A 15,873-nucleotide genomic window follows, 5' to 3' on the forward strand; every position below is an offset into this window, starting at 1 on the left:
ACAGATACCAAGACCAACAGGTCTTGGAAACTCTTCCAATAAAAACACCTTTGGTCCAAGATCTCATCGGTTCCCATCACAACCCTATGGCATCAAGTCTTAGGATCTCTGGCCAATTTGAAAGTTGCTCCTTATGATCTAGCATCCTATATTTGAATCATGCATATGGCAAAGTCACTAGATTAGTTGTTTTCAAAATACTTTGACCCTATTGGTCTTGAGGGTTTGACTTTCAGTGGTCTAACCCAGCAATTAAAAAGAAACTCAACAAATTATTTTTCTTGGTGTCATGCTGGAACAGATTTTTATCCTGCAGACTGAGATAAAATGTGACTGCTTGTATCTAGGGAAAAGCAAAGAATGAAGTTATTTCCCAAGTACAACACATACAGTACTAGAAAGCCCTGTTTAGTGTAAAAAATACTTTTGTCTTGGTTCATAAAGAAATGTGAACCTCATTTATGCTAAGATTGCAAGCAGATTTGACGTGAGAGCATGAGAGTTTTTGTTTTAATATCACTTTTTTGATGGAAGATGGTAGGGGCCAGGGAGTAGTTGTATACTCGCATGAAAGAGTAAATCAGTTGGATGTCATCATTATATATTTGCTTTGCTAATAATAAAAAGAATGAATCACTACTGTCATGATATTCATATTTATATTTCAGTAACCACTGTAGCAGATACAGTAAAGATGTGTGCGAGTTTAAATCTTGGCAGCACACCTAGATTAGAGGTTTGGAGCTGACATTTGTGGATTTCATGTGATTCATGTTACTTTGCTGTGTTTGTGATTACCTTCCTGTCAGGGACTGCACATCACTCATGCACCAAGCAGCAGACTTCCAATTTCTGCATTTGAAGGAAAATTCCCAACTGTTGCACCAAACCCACTTCAAAATGAGCCCCATCTTCTGTATAACAATGGGGCTGAACAACAGGTCACCAGCAAAAGCAAAAGGAGTGTGTAAACAGCTTTTACAGACATTACTAGGTCATTTTAGGCCACAGATGGGAAGTGTGGGAAGAAACCCCAGACTTGCTCTAATCTCAAACAGCTAAAAATAGATCTGTGGTGATTTATGAACTTCCAAACACAGCAGAGTATTTTTAAACAATAGCATCTTCTCCCTCACCGACTGTGCCCACCTGTGCCCCGCCAGAGATCAGCCACAAGCAGCTGATACCCTCATCATGCTTCATCCAAATAAAATTCAGAAAGACAACAGGAGAAAATAAAAAGACAATGACCTAGCTATCTTGTTGTTAACATCTTTCCTTCAGTTCTACCTTGTCTTTACTTTTGATTTTTATTTTTTATTTAATCAAGCTAACTACACAGAGCTGCCAGACAAAGCCAGCTCCCCAAACTGAAGGAAAAAAAGTTACTTTGCACCAGAATATCTACAAAATTATTCCAAAGTTTTGCATCTGGGGTAGAAATTGTACAGGAGCTTTACTACACCTGTTTTCTTAGCTGTACCTGATGGGGTAACACAGGAATTAATTTTAAATCAAAGAAATGTTAATCCTAATGAAGTCTTAGATATCAAAAAGAAACACTTTCACACATGAGGAGGTGCAAGTTTGGGAACCAAAGTGGGGTCTTTCATCAGTTGCTGTCTCACAGAGCTGCTATTTTTCCCTTTAGAAGAAACGCTCCTGAGCTGACATTTAAAAATAAGCACTCCAGAAAGAAGCAATGCAGGGACTAGTATGGGAAATAAAACTAAAGCCACTCCAGGGAAGGATGCCTGTGATCTCAGAGACCATCCATCCAAGAGGGTTTGTGTCACACCACAGCCAAAGGTGTTCTTGTGTCCCACCATCTAGAGCATGCTGAGGGCACACTTGCTCCTCATCAGACATCCATGGTCACCCCAGAGGAGGGACTAAGGAGCTTCAGACATCACTGTTAACGCATGTAAAGTTAGGGCTGCAAGGCACTATCATTTTATCATGTTTACTGTTGACATGCCAAGGGAGAAGCGAGGCTTCTTACAAAGGTAAGCTTTCCTTCTGCTGTCATTCACATTCAAAACATATATTTTTGTCATCATGTAGAACAGAACAAGCTTAAAATCCTGGGAACACTAGGTCAGCTAGAGAAGAGCTCAACTCCAATGCAGAAGATAAGGATGGGAAAAATTCCAAGTTGACAGAGTTTTGCCAGGATCATTCAACCTTATCTATCTGCAGGCACAGCCTGCTTTACTCTAGTCCTCCCCACCCACATGCTGCCTTCAGGCTAACAAACCCATGGGCACATGGGGCAGAAGACCCTCCGGAGCCTCCCAATAGATGGCATTTACAAATACATACAGAACAGAGGGTTTGGTGTGGCTTCCTGCAAAGGGTTAGTTCACTTGACAGGATCTGATGAAACACCTCCTAAAATCAAGCAAAATCTTGTCAGATGTATTTAGCTCTGTCCAGAGTTCAGCACAGAAGGGAGAGGTTGCTGCACGACAGCAGAAGCCATTGTCTAAAGCAGGCTGCTTTGGGAAAATTAGCAGTGTGCACACCCTAAATGAGACTATACAGCAAGAGGGATTAGCCATGTAAAGTAAGTCCTTTTGGTATTAGATTAAAGAGGGGAGGTGACTTTGAAGGATTATTCAAGAGCCATTTAAGCAGTTTTCAGGGACTTACAAACACAGGGTAAAAATGCAAGCTACTCAGGTCCAGAAAATAAGAAAATTAAGTGCCCTGGCCAGGAAAGCAGCAGAAAAGGCTTCTGTAGGGTCCAACAGGCTGGCCCCACATGCAGGGCCCTATCACCCCGCTTCCCACGCTTGGTACCTGACATCATGCCCCATTGACAGCAGACTGAGGAACTCCAGCGTGTGGGAGCCTGGGCTGGAGCACCACATGCCCACCTTGGCTAGAGCTTCTGGCAGGGAACAAGAGAGATGAGGGAAGAGGCTGCAACAGCCGCAGTGCCACTGGGACGTGCCACTGGATGTGGCACCCCCAGCCCCACGGCAGCTGTGCACACCGTGCTGAGAGGGAACGTGGACAACAGTGTGTCAGAACGATCTTACAAGTAGTATGGCATTTGAATAGTAGGCTTACACCAGTCCCCGCTCTCATCTAAATAATTTATTGGCTAGGATGCAGGTCCTGAACTAAATCATGTAAACAGGAGGATGTGCAAGCACAAACACAGAAAACTGACTTCTCTCCATAACAAAGTGTTCCTCTTCCCTGCACCTCAGGGTGCCTAATCAACATGCTGGTTCTTAATCCTCTGCCCACATTAATCCAGTAAGAGAAAACGAATATATTGCTGCAAGACATTAGATTGCTTTCTTGAACCCTTCTTGTAAAAAAAAAAAAAAAAAAAACGCTTTCACTTAGTCTAAAAGGCGACAGATAATTAGTATGTAAGATACAAACTATTTCCACTTGTTATGCAAGCAGCATCGCTTAATTTGTAGTTTAGAGAGCAAGTCATTCCTGTCTGGGATAAATAAAACAACATGCTGCATTATGTTGCTCACGACACGGAAGCAATATCAGCCTGGAGAAAGCAAAAGAAGCTAAAACTCGAGCAAGGAACACTGGCTGGATCAAGCAAAAAGTTATGCATGCATTTCTGCCAGCCTGGGAGGGAACATCCCTCTGCCAGCAGACACACACAGCCCCATCCCCGCGCTCTCCTCCCCGTTCCCTCTCCCCGTGTCCGGCGCGCCGCACCGACCTCGCGCCCCGGGCCAGCTCTCCCGGACCCCAGCACGCCGCTCCGCTCCTCCCCGGTGGGGTCAAGCGCGGCCCGACACCCCGCCGAGGAGCCACGGCGGCCGCGCTGCGTTCTGCGACCAGCTCCGCGGGCAACGCGGGGACTCCCGGCGGCCGTAGGAACCGCGCCCCGGGCTCCGCACCCCCTTCGGCCCCCGCATCTCCCTTCCCGGGAAGCTGCCTGCCCCGCGGGCACCCCACTCTCCGCGCCCCGCGGGCACCCCACTCTCCGCGCCCCGCGGCCGAGCCGCGCTTCCTGGTACCCGCTGCGCGCCGCTCCGCGCAGCCCAGCAGCGCTCCCCTTCCCTTTCGCCGCAACCAGCTCCCTTATTTATTCCCATTTTAATTTTTTCTTTTCAAATCTGCCTCCCTCCTCCTCCGCCTGGTGCAAAGCCGCTCCGCGCTTACCTGGGCGGGGCGGGGGAGCATGTTCGGCTCCGCGGGCGCTGCCTGCCCGCCGTGCGCGACAGCCCCGCGATGCGCAGCTCCCGCAACAGCCCGCGGCCGCAGCATTGAGCGTCAGGGGCCGGGGAGCCGGGAGAGCGCCGCGCAAACCCCACCTCCCAAACCTGCGCCGTGCGCGGGGGGGCGGGCGGAGCGGCCGCGGCAGCGCGGCCGCCCTTAACCCTTCTTCTGCCCCGCAGCCCCGCTTGCAGTGGAGCTTCTCCAGGTACAACTCTCGGTCACCTCTTGCGGGGTTTGCTACAGCGGCTCGGCCCCGAGATTTCCCCCACGCTACTCTGTTTTTGCTTTCCTTTTAGCCCAGGTACGTCTCTTCTCGGCGCAGAGCGGACTCATCCGCACCCGTGGGCTCCGCGGAACCGAGGCGGCTGCCGCCCGCAGCCCGTGGCAGCCTCTCCGCTGCGGGGCAGCCCGGTTACATCCCGCTCGCTGCTTTTCTCCCGTCCTCGAAACAGTCCCAGAGCCACTAACGAGAGATCGGAGAGTCCCAGATTACAGCTCGGGGCATTTTTAATTTTTTTTTTCTCTCTGCGATTGCCTCGGGCATTAATCTCACATTTGCCATAATTCTTCTCACTCTTCAAAAGCTGCCTCCTTCCTTCATCCTCCTGCTCTGTCAGTCTCTCACTCAGCCCTTTGCACGACTAGTCCACCCTCTCCTTCCTGACCCTCCTCGACCAAGAAATCAGTGTCTTGTGCAGAGAGATGAGACCAGTCAGAGAGGACAACGCACCATCCCTGCTGCTTTCCAGCCCTCCTTGCCACCAGTCTGCCTGGTGGCTGTCCTGCGCTGGGACCTTTTTTTCAGGATCCCTTGTGAAGATCTCTGTTTGCTACTGCAATGCAAATTCTTAGCCACAAACAGAGTTCAAGCAGAATGGGGGGGGGGGGGCGGGAAACGGGCATTCAGAAGTGAAGGTGGGACCTACCTTATCTACCTTTTCTTCTGTCCTGGAATCTTGTACCAGGAAGTGCTCTTACATTGCTGTGCAAAAAATGCCTTACAGCGCAAAGAGGGTATTCAGTCTTAACTGTGCCTCCCCTGGGTTTTGAGGGATTAAGTGAAACCCTTATTATGTTTAATTATCTCTAGAGTTGTTCTCTGTGCTTGCTGCCTTGCTTTATGGTTTAATAAACTGCACATCGATATAAACTGAATGACAATTAACATTAGTGCAGGTTGGATTCACGTTTATTGCTGCTTACAGGTTCGCACTCACAGTGCCTTCGCTCAAATGTTTCATTGCCATCTATCAGCACCTCTTTATTAGCACAGCTCCTAGCTCCAAGAGGTGGTTGGGAAGCACCCTGAGCAGCTCGGGAGAGCGGCTGGGACCCCAAGCTCAGCCCCACTCAGGGCTCAGCTATGCAGGTCCAAGCGTCTTGGGCAGCAGGAAACTTTTCCTGCAGCTGGAGATAACTGAGCATGTTTAGTTGGCCCAATCCTGAGTAGCCGCTAAGTAACACTGCCCACAGTGCCTTACAAGTGCTTGGATCCCCTGTGATGAAGAATGGCCCAAAATACAGTCTACTGCTAGTGGAGAGGGCAGGAGGAGCCAGTTCTGTACCTTTCCTGAATAATAGTGAAGGTTTAACATTGGACCCAACTGCGAAACAGAGCCTGGAGGAGGTGGCAGTGCTGTAGTTGAGCTGTGTGAATCACCTCATGTTATTAAATGTTATATAAATGTTATGTATTATTTGTTTAATCTCATTCTGATTTATACAATAGTGGAGTCTGTTCAGTAATCCAAAATAAATATATTTCAAGTATAGCTCCAAGTGTTTTCAATTTGGGAGTGCCTATGTCTCCAAGGTCACCTCATAAATCCTGGCACTGTGGCACAGCACTGCCAATCTGTGTGGGGTGTAATAACTCTTGAGGGAAATCAACTCTGAAAATGCTTCCGAATCTTTCAAAAGGAACATGCGTAGAATACATCATCATAACCCATCCGAGCATGCAACTTACGAGTGCCAGAGAAAAACACCATCCACCCTCAACTAGGTGGCAACCGAAAGCAAATAAGATTTGAAAGGTAAACCCATGGCAATGGTATATGCAGACAGATGGCTTCCCTGAAAAGCCTTTTGGTTGTGCCACCTTCTCTGCATATGTTATAATTCACCACCGAATGAACAAGCAAACCAGGTCACCTGCTATTTTTTTTCCAAATGAATCCACAAATAAGACCAAAGGTAGAAGAATCAGAAATCAAAGACTACAATTAAAAATTGAGACATATTCTTTTTAGAAAATAGTCTAAAATACTTCATAAATCTGTCAAGAAAATCTGCCTTGTAGGTTTTTAAGATCACTTGTAACAGTAAAGCTGACACTTTGAATAAAGCCTTACAGTGTGACCTTCAGAGGAATGCTGGCACACAACTGTGTCCATGATTGACAATTGAGATATTCATGCAGGAGCATCACTACAATATTTAGCATGGTAATATTAATTATGTAAAAACAAACTATTTTTAATTACTGTGAAGGTTGTCACACAAGCATGCAAACAAAGCCGAACAGAAGACAAAACTGGCACCATCCCTCACACCTTTGCAGTGTCCTGCAGTTACGGAGGGGTCCAAGGCCACGCGCTACCTGAATAAGTAAAGCAGTGCACAGCCCTTCAACAATTTGTAGGGATAAACCAGACATAGGGCCATGCTGTGATTTATGGATGCTGAACTCACAGCCTGAACTTGGCAGAAGCTTTCTTTAGGTTGCAGATAGGTGTAAATCTTAGAAAGGGCTTGGCCATTGTTCTACTAATATGAAAAGACTTTGTTAAGCAATTCTACTTTAAATAACTGCTACAAACCATCTCCAAGGTTTACGCTGTAGTTTTGTCTGACATTTAATTAAAACATCAAGACCATCTTTACAGGGTGATGGCTATTCACAAAGTCCTTTGAGGTTTTGTAAGTCTAAGGCTGCTTGTATCTCAGTGATACAGGGAACAATAGGGCTTACAAGGAGTTTTGTAGACATTTGCCTTTTTAACCATTACCAGCCTTATATGAGTTTCATTTTAGGACAATGCATCAAATGCATCATTTTTAAAGAGATAAAAAGAGAAAAGAATAATCATCAACTGGTTGAGAATTATTCGTGATGTGCTCTGTGAGTATTCCCAAGTCCACACATAAGTGACAACACAGATGGTGATATGTAGGAGAACAAATCCTTTAGACAAAGTTGAAGTGATTTTAGTCCTGTGGAAAGGTGGTAGATAGATGGCTTTGGAGACTGATGTGCTATTATGGAGCAAGGAAGAAACTGAAGCAAAATCTTTGTGTTTCACCAGCGTAACCCAGTGCTTGTTTGAGAAACCATTGCTTGGAGCTGCAAGGCGTTGTTTGCTCCAAACTGATTCAATCTTTGGCCACTCTGCTGATGTGCCTGCCAAAGATGCCAGGTAGTGATGACTTCAATGAAGTATTTTGAAAATGTTGTATTTATCACAAAAAAAAAAATGTTTGGGAACCAAACATCTAAACCTACAAATGTGTTGTTGTCAAGTAGTCTTCAGACGTTGTCTTCAACAACATCACTGTTCAAGGATAAAATACAACTTTCAAGGTGCAGATTTCTAAAGGAGTCTTAATTTCCTTAGTTTAATTCCAAATTCTTCAGGTCTGTAAACTCTTTGGAAGATAATAACCATTCTGTTTGAATCAAAGAGCACAGGAATGAACCTAAAATTAGAGCTGGAAAGGAAAGCCTTCTGCAGTCTAAAAAGGTCAGCTTAAGTATCAGCTCAGTCCAAAGTCTCTGTGTGGTGTTCATTGGACTTTGTCTGAACCTTTATAAAAATCCTTCAAGATTCACAGTTTCCAACCACATTTGCAAAGCAAATTTTTATGAAAAAAAACCCGCACATTTTTATGACAAAATAATGAAATTCAGGATTTTTGAGTGAAAATGATGCAATTGTCAAATGGTAAAAACATGATTTATAGCTCTAAATGAAGACCTTGGCTTACAAAGCTAAGAAGTTTATCATTAAAAAAAGCAGAACAGGAAAACCCTGAAGGTTCTCAGTCTAATAATTAGAAACATTTTTGTGCCATGATTAAAGATTCCAAGATGACACCTATTGCTATGTTTTAGTAGCTAAAGAAACACATTAATATAAACTTTATTATCTTCAGTGAATTTTTAGACTAGATTTAAAATGCAATAATCTAATTACTTCAGAAATTAAAATAAAATCTCTCTATATTTCTAAATCATTGCAAAAGGGAAGTTCAAATGATGGAACCTTAATAATATGTTAGAAATGTTAAAAACTGAATACCTTTAAAATCACACAAAATTCAGAGTGTGTTGCCACGATAAGGTGCTGACATTTATAAATGCCATGTGATTATCATGTGAAGAAGAGATATGCATTCATTATATGCTAAGACCTATTAATCATCCATTGCCTGATAAACATTCAACATAATGCCCTCCCCATTCGTTTTCAGTACTAACAAATATGGCTGTTGGTGCTGATAACTCAAACACTTCTTTGGATTGGTTATTTAAGACTTTTGATAACAAAAAATTAATGCACATCTGGGATCTTGTTAAAGAATACAAAACACATGGACTGTTGTGGGTCAAAATTAAAGTTCAAATGAAATAAAGGCTCATCAACCATGGTGCTGTGATTCTTCTTCCAAAGGCAGCTGAGACTTACAGTCACTCTTATGCATTTTCTACTGAAAATGTTGGTGTTTGGTATTTCAGAGAATAAATCTGCACTTTAAGCTTCATGAATGAAGCCCTCCAGCCATCTGAAGCCCCACTGATTTCAACATACCACTGCATGATCCTCCATGAGACCAACTGTATGATGCAGGAAGAAGTGTCAGCTTTCCTTCCCAGGAAAGCCTGTGGAGACAGGCTCTCCAAGTCAGGTAAAGTTCCAAATATCCAGAGAAAAGTCAATTCAAGGTATTTGGGAGTTAATGTCATAGGATACAAATTATCAAATCAAATGCGGTCTGTCTAACATCTTTCGTCAGATCATGGTTGTCTTGAGTTATTCCACAGAAAGGAGTAAGAAGTGCCTCCTTCCTCTAGGACACAAAGCCGGTGGACATCCTAAAGCATGGTGGTCAATATTTCTGCATCAGCAAACATATCACTCATAAACCTGAGTGCCACCAGCATCACAATTACAGCGAGGAATATAAGAACTCTTGTGAATAACTGCCAAGAGGAAACTTTGCAACACAGATTTTGTATTAATACTACAAAATGCAGGACTATAATGCATACTTTTGTGCTGGCACTTCACATCTCTCACAAGCACATACAGACATGCCTCCTTTCACCAGTAGAGCCTACAATTTCAGAGCAATGTCATGGGCCTGATGTGGTCCTCACACAGGCCACCCGTGGAGATTTTGCTGATTTAGAGATACAGGACTGAAATCATAGGTAGCTAACTAAAACCCCTTCAAAATACAAACCACTCTTCTCAGTAATGAGAACAGGAAGGCCTTTAAGACTTCCCCTAGAAAGGGAGCCACGGAGACAATTCTGAGCAAGACACAGTCTATTGTTAATGTACAGATAAGGAAGGACGAAAATAGAACTGTATTAATTTCAGTGCAGAAATACAGGGAAAATACATTTGTGCCAAGGAAAAAAAAAGTAATAAAAATTTTTATTTGAAAGACTCCTATAGAGGTCACTAAAAAGAGCAGAGAGGGGGAAAAAAAAATAGGGGAAACATCTCTTTGCAGCTTATGAAGAACAGATAAACCTTATTCCAGTAATGATAGGGTACAGTTCTATTTGAAGAGTAGTGGCCTCCCAATAATAAAGACAAAGACAAATACTTTTAGAGCTGTTTGAAGAATAAAACCAAAGCTGACTCTTTTTTAAATTGAAACAATTATTTTTTCCTGAGGACAGTTGGGTACGTTTGACGGATAAGTTAACTGTCACTTTTGAATTTTAGCTTTACATAGCAGTTACCAACACAATGGTTCTGCATACATAATTTCTTAAAAGGGATCATATTATTATGGAAATCATGTTAGCAGTATGTGAACACGCATATTCCTGTTTTTGTCATTATCTGAAAATAATATCCTGAATTGGATGTACCCCATGGGAGAAAACAAAACCAAACAGCTTTGCCCCAAATGTATTTAAACATGGGAGATATTTTGTACATATGATGAATCCAGAAAAAAGTCAAATCGCTGTAAAAGTGTTGTAGAGGGTTCAAAGTGCTGTACCACCAAGGCCATATGACATTCAACAGGTGTTAAAAAATATATTGTTTTATTTTACTAATCCACATATCCATATTTCCCAAAATTTCAAACGTCACTGCAAATACTTTACTTGTGAAAAATTATAATCACTACATTGGGACTACATTAAAAGGAACAGTTGTGGAGCTGCTGTATAAATGCAAATCAGAAAACAGTATTAGCATCTTGTGCTGTACCTGCCTGATGATGGGTAGAAATGTTGAAATTTATTTCATGACTACTTGCAAAAGTAGTACTATAATCACAGATCTCATGAAAAATAGGTCCTGTGCAGCCCCACAAGAAGTTTACTAAGTAACTCATAAAGATTGGTGTAAGAAAACAGAAGTCCAAAAACATGAAGCGCTTTGTCCTATACAGAGAAAAAACTAGAAGCTGAATCTTCCTGTTCTCACCTCAAGGTCTCAGGAACAAGACCTTGTTTAAGTCACAGATGCTGCTGTCACCTCTGATGGTCTCCCCTCCTATCAATTTCCCTGCTGCTCCAGGTGCCTGTTCTCAAAGATGCCATTTCTTCCCCAAAAGATGCTGATCCTGCTTGTTCCTGCTCTTTGTTGAAAGTGACAAAGAAGAATAATCCAGATATTTTAAATGTCCTGCTTATATATTCACTTCAAAAACCAGACCTGTGCAGGGAGATCATCAAACCTATGCACAGCTTCACTCATGCCCTGAGAGCTCAGGATCACCATGTTTGTGTGGGCTATGGAGGCTTCAACCACAAAGGTACCAGTGGCACCATGTCTGCAGTAGGTAGTGCAAACATTTCCAGGAGCTCTAATTTCTAGAGATAAATTCAAGTTTTCAGTGTGGTTGATTTCACCCAAGCTGAGTATTTATAAGGTGATGTTTTGCTACTGAAATGAAGGCTTCCCGGATGCTTCTGTCTTCAGGAGAAAAAAGCCCAGAGAAGCAAAACCTCAGCAGCAGAATCAGGGAGTGCATCAGTGTTAACTGATGAACGTAAATGGTCCTGAATTCAGCTTTTGTGTATTCTGCAAGGTTTATGGACCTTCCTGTAGTGGCAGAACTGATCATTCAGTACAAGGAAATAGAAGAAAAAGATGATTGAAATATTTCAAAAGCTAAGGTTTTGTTTTTGTTGTTCTAAAGGATGGATTTAGCTCTCTCAAAGGGAAGGCTAGTGAAACCCTAAGGAAATACTTACTCCTTCCTTTGCAATGCTGGGATGTTCCACTAAGGCTTACATTATTAAGAGTCTTCCAATGGATTTATGAACAGAAGATTACATTCTTAATGCTGCTTCTCAGAAATTGAGTGAATAATTCAAGGCACACCAATATAGTACGGAAAACAGAAAAGTACCCTACAGCTTCATACCTTACAAAGAAAGTGAGCCTCAGGCTCACTCAAGCTATATAAAGGTGATATATGTAGCATAAAGACCACTGTATATGAGGCAGTAGTATGAAGTGAGGTGGTATAAAGCACAGAGTGGGAGCTACAGCATATGTAAACAATTGCTGGCATTAATGTACATGTCTAAGGTATGACTGATAGCGCTACCCATGAAAAACATAGTAGTTGGACCATTAATAAGATCCTTTTGTGCTTCATATTGACAGATTTAGAGCATCTGCTCATCAGAAGTCAAAGAAATTAGAGCAATAGCCCAGGGCCATGAGTCAGCTACCAGAGGAAGTTCATCATCATGTCAAGAGGAGAAAGGAGCAGCAGTCAGAAGCTGCCTCTTTAAATATCTGCACTGTACTCTTTTAACAATGTGTTTTTCCCTTTAAGAATGCTCACGGCAAATGATAAGCTTTCATCAGATCTACCAGGGTAGAGAGAAGCCATATTACATACCTGAGATATTAAGGCAGGGAATGGCATCATTCTGCTAGATTTGACAATAGGAAGCTGCTAACATGGGGATTGTGTGAGGAAACTCCAAAATGGGAATAGTTTGATGGATGATTATTGTACACAGCCCAGGTTTTTCTGAAGTAAACAGTAAATCAGTCATCCCTACATATTAATTCCCACTGAGGTGTGAGAAGAGGGCTATATCTAGCGACCAGTGAAGGCAGACACTATAGTGGACATGAGCTAAGATATTAAAAGAGAGGAAAGCTTATGATCATCAAGCCAGTGTATTGAAGTACTCAAGGAAATAACTCTTTCTCCTTCCTTATCAGAAGTTGGCAGCACTGTCCCACCTCAGAGGCTGACAACAAACCTTCATCCCCATATGGAACAAGGCAGCCCAATGACATGACCCAGCAGCTTTGCTGATGCCTGGCAGTGGTCCGGGAGACAAACATTTGTTGAAGGGCTGGTGTGAATAGTGCCTTTCCCAGAGAGAGGAGCAATGTCGCCTGAGAGTCAGGTCGAAGAGCAGCTAATGCAAAGATGCGATGAGCTAGCAAAAGGATCTCTGGGGAAACATCTCAACAAAGTTTGGCTGTTTAATTGTAAAATGGGGACTGGTGTTGATTCATCCATCTGTCCCCTGTGACCACTTCTTCCCAAAGGAGTCAGCATCCCTCAGTGCTAACCTGATGGCTTTTCCATCAGAGCCATTATCTGCTAAAACTGTCCTCAAAATGCTTACAAGCCTGCTCAGCTGGTTGTTTGAGAAATGCACAGAGGACATCAAACCTGGGATGTCAGAAAATTTCTGCAAAGCATTCCCCAGGAAGCTGCTGAGGATGTGCCATGGCGTAGGCTGTGCTTTGCAGGGCCAGCTCAGCCCAGCAAGGAGAAAGGTCATTATCAAGGTATTGGTCATGAACTTTCTGATTTAAAGACTTGGTGCCTGTGGGACTTGGTGCCTAAACAGTCCCACTAGAAAGGTCTCACACTAGGTTTTACATCAGTTAGAGCCTGCAGGAGCAAAGCAAAGCACTAATATCTGTTAACTCCATCTTCAGTATAGCTGTTGCAAAAAGACAAAAGATGGCATAAAAGAGCTGATCCAAGCCATCCTTAGCAGAAAGAAGCTTCCCCCTTCTCAAACATAAATGCCTTTACATCTTACTCAATATAACAGTTAAAATTGATTCCTGTGTGATGTCCCAAAGGCAATAAGGGTGAAGAATGTGTGTCCTTTACCTCTTCTGGGATACCTGCTTCCTTGTCTTTATTTTAAATTACAGATGATAAAGAGAAAGAAAGGGCAAAAGAAGCCTATGAGAACAAAGGATCACAGTCTTTTCTGTCCTGTGGAGTGATCCAGCTGATTTAACTATGTAGAAATGTTTGATGCCTGTTGCAAGTTCCTTTGCTCTGCATTCTGTTCAGCTGTATGTGGCTTATCTCTCTACTGTCTTGCTTTCTGGATTATTTTTAGATCTGAAAAATGTTTAGCAATTAGCTGCTTCCTTACTGTGGTTGTTCTTTACCAGACATTTGCGGGTTGCCTTTCTTCCTTGTTGGAAGTGTAGCTGTAGCTGCAGAATGGCTTGGCTTGCCTTGTGCCATGCCGTCAACAGCGTGAGGCTAAAGCATTCGATGACTGACCTGAGTGCTGACACTCGCCTCCTGCATGTCTTTGGATAACATGAACACGCTCGATTTTATGTTACACACAGACAACTGCACTGTCTAGGTAGTTCACAACTGCAATAACAATTCTCTTTAAAAATTATCATTTGCTACTCTGTGGTATTAATGTGGAGAAGTTCAATAATAATGAATTTTCTACCACCAAGTAAAAGAATCAAGTAGAGGTAAAATTACAAGTGAATGTTAATTCAGTGCTATTTGGCACTGGGATCATTTTTCTTCTGTTGCACAATCCCATCGTCCTGAGCTTTGTAAAAATCTCAGCAGATCTGTCCTACGCAACATTCATCTGATGCGTGTTACATGTAACACATGTACATCTAAGCACATTCACAGAGGTTGCAGACAAGGCAAGTACCTGTATATTTGTTTAATGCTTGGGCAATATTCATGATATTCTTATTTAAAGTCAACTCTCTTTTGATTTTACTGGCAATTATGGCTCTGTTAAAGCTATCATATCAGCCTGACTTTCCTTTCTCTCTTTCTCCCTTCCCTGTTTATACTTGCATGTTAATCTATTGGAAATCTGTGTCAAAACCTGTTTACACCCATTCCAAACTACCACTCAGGTGGGCACTTGGATAATGTGCTTTAGCTGTAAGCACATCACAGAGGTTCTTTTTCACGTGGAGAGAGACAGAGACCACAAATGAGTGAAAAACAGGTATTACTTTCTATGGTAATAATTTATTTCCAGTCAAAAAACCAATGAAGGATGATTTTTGCCCTACTTTGACTGTGAAGTTGATCCAGTGAAATGTCTCCAAGCTGACTCTTGGCAGAGAAATTTTTCATATTTTTGTTGGTTTTGTTTTCCTTAGAATCAGTTGAATCATAAATACTGTTATTTCCCCTCAGAAAGGAGGGGCCGTGAGGCCAGGTGGTAGTATCCATTTGGACAGAATCCACCAAGACCCGTATAAAACTACTTCACATCCATAAACACGCAAGACCACACTGTCTCATCAGCAGAAATTTTAAAGCAACATATCACTAAAGAGCGATACTTAGGCCTGCTATTTGAGAGTGGTAGTTTATTAGAATAATTATTTTTGGTTTAAAACACAAAGAAACCTTGTTTGAGCATTAGGTCCTCAACCCATCAGTGACAGGCATACGATGCACTATATCTCTAATCCATTTTACATAGCACCTAAACAGTACCAGCTCCTCAGAGAAGAAATGCTCTATTACTAGTTGATTATGCAACACTATGTACACCACTGAACACTTACAGATGGCGAATAGTAGAAGGAATAAAATAAGAGAGTGTTGTGGTTTTTTTTTTTTAATGCAAATAACTTTCTTTCTGGAAGAGAAGTCAATTAGTACTGTCCCAGTCAAACATCAGCTATGCTCCAGTTAAGACAGAGCAGCTCTGTGCATGCAGACGGATGCACTCACCCTCGTCTTTTCAAGCAGCACAGGTTTATAAAACAGAGCGGGGCAGGAGGGGCTGAAAAAAAAGTAACACTGCTTGCCAACACCATATTGTACATTTTCACTTCCACCCCCACATTTTGAGCCTGTGGAGATTTTATAGTCTTGGAAGTGCATCTTTTTACATGCATGTACTTGGTGGGAGATACTCCTGCCCAAGCGGGGCTAGGATGATTGTCCCAGGGTAACCAGTGTGCCATGCTGGGATTTCACCTTCAGGTGCTCACAGCAGGTTATAATCCATTGCATTGCAGGCAAGTTGGGTAGAGAGGAAGCATTTCTCAGTGGGCACAGTATTGCATTGCAGAATTAAATCTGCGGAAGTGGAGATGCAGCCCATGTGTGATAGCAATCAGAGAACACACTCCCTGGAGAAATCAGCTTCTCCCAGCAAAGAAGGACAGGTTTTGAGAG

The 15,873-nt window shown here is 42.8% G+C and overlaps 1 protein-coding gene across 8 annotated transcripts in view; it reads right to left on the bottom strand.

Annotated features, from left to right (window-relative positions):
* LOC136105736 (contactin-4) overlaps positions 1-5,151 on the bottom strand; it is a 335,594-nt gene extending 330,443 nt beyond the window's left edge. For 4 of the 8 annotated variants that reach the window (XM_071813209.1, XM_065845522.2, XM_065845517.2 and 1 more), the window contains exon 1: positions 4,150-4,296. The gene's annotated coding sequence lies outside the window, so the exon portion shown is untranslated. Of the gene's footprint in view, positions 1-3,703; positions 3,723-4,149; positions 4,298-4,428; positions 4,451-5,132 lie in introns of those variants that run through there. The other 4 variants (XM_071813202.1, XM_071813201.1, XM_071813208.1 and 1 more) reach the window with 4 other exon arrangements.
* Positions 5,152-15,873: the final 10,722 nt, after the last annotated feature.

The sequence above is a fragment of the Patagioenas fasciata genome, chromosome 10 (genome assembly GCF_037038585.1).
Source record: "Patagioenas fasciata isolate bPatFas1 chromosome 10, bPatFas1.hap1, whole genome shotgun sequence".
Lineage (NCBI taxonomy): Eukaryota > Metazoa > Chordata > Aves > Columbiformes > Columbidae > Patagioenas > Patagioenas fasciata.